This window comes from Propithecus coquereli, unplaced genomic scaffold (assembly GCF_000956105.1).
Source record: "Propithecus coquereli isolate 6110/MARCELLA unplaced genomic scaffold, Pcoq_1.0 Scaffold238, whole genome shotgun sequence".
Classification (NCBI taxonomy): domain Eukaryota; kingdom Metazoa; phylum Chordata; class Mammalia; order Primates; family Indriidae; genus Propithecus; species Propithecus coquereli.
This window is the reverse complement of record NW_012147930.1, coordinates 1246526-1248081: the sequence shown is the minus strand read 5'-3', so window position 1 is coordinate 1248081 and position 1556 is coordinate 1246526.

Genomic DNA, 1556 nt, shown 5'->3' with positions numbered 1-1556 from the left:
CACCTCTCAAAGAGTTGCTTCATTTATGCCTTCCTTTGATGTATTAGAGATGTCAAGGATGAGGTGCATGATATTCAGAAGAAACACTGAAGTTGAAATTGGGGGAATTCTAAACAGCACTGAACAAAACACAGTCCGACCTCTCACGACTGAGTAGCACCATCCACTCGGTTTGCCCGTGGGAAGCAGAAAGCCTCCACCTGGCCCTTCCCCTGTTCCCGCATCAACCCACATCAGGTCACACACACCCAACACCCTCTCGCATCTCCGCCTGTGCCCATCACCAACACCGTTATCGTTTCACCCCCTTTCCCCCCACTGCTCCCCCCAAGTCGGTTCATGTCTTCTCTTACCTAAATTTCTCAGCCTGTGAACTCACTGTCCACGAGATAAAGATGAACTTCAGGAGCGGAGCCCACGTGATCTGACCTTGACTTTGAATTCTTCGCCCCCGTTTCTGCGCCGTCCAACTTTATCTTCCTGGGAAGCCTCTTCCGGGTTTCTCCCTCCTGCCTCGTCAGAGCCCAGGTGCACACCTTTCCGACATCCTCCCGTCATGCACCCTGGAAGCCTCGTTGTCAAATTAAGGTAATGCACACCGGTAGGCAATGTTCGTGGCAAACTCCATCCTAGCTACGTCACCACTATCGAAAGACTCATGACGTGTGTGCAGCTCAAGGACGGAGAATCAGCACCAGATTTTCTAGTCATCTAGAGGGGAGCAAGAAGATGATTTTTAAAAAGAGAAATAGCTCTGCTTGTGTCTTTGAATTATTTCCAGAAGCCGCTCCTCAATCCCATCTCCAGAGCAGAAATCTCTCAGTTCGCTTTCTTTATATCGAATTTTCTTGATATCAGATTTTCTTTATAGTTGTTTTTATATGATCATTTTCTTTATTAAATGACATATTCCTTAAGGACAATGAACTTTTTAAACTGATTGTGTCCCTCCAATGTTAGACAACTTTATATTGATTATTAGACAAGATAACAGACATGTTGCAGTTTATTCCTTTAGAGAAACCACCTCTGAGAACATTTGAGGTTTCAAAATCAGTTTTCTCTCTTTCTCTTAGTAACTAAAAAAAAGTTGTTTGTAAGCCCCTACTTAAAAATCGTGGCACTTCTTTATTTATTTTTCAAAAATATGAACTCTTTTTAAATTATAAGCAAATAAGAGTTATTGGGTCAATTTATTTGTTCACTTTATGACCTTCTGTGATCTAAAATCTCTTATAGGCAGCTCCCACGCTGACGATGGGCTTTTTAACAGCTTTTTGGTGTGCAAAAAGGAGAGAAGGCATGACAACAACTGAGAATTTTCTCATTTGCCTTTTACAATGTGAAAGGAGAATCATGTTATTTAAAAAAAAAAAAACAAAAAACAAAAAAAGCATATGGGGAAGCCATCCAAAGGTGGAAATATGTCGGTCTCTAAGGAGAAACACAAACAGAAAATATAACGTCAAAACCACATTAGGGAAACAAGTCTGGAAAGAATCGTTTCTTTTATCCCGGGTCAGTACCACCATCTGCGCGAAATTCACGATTGCACA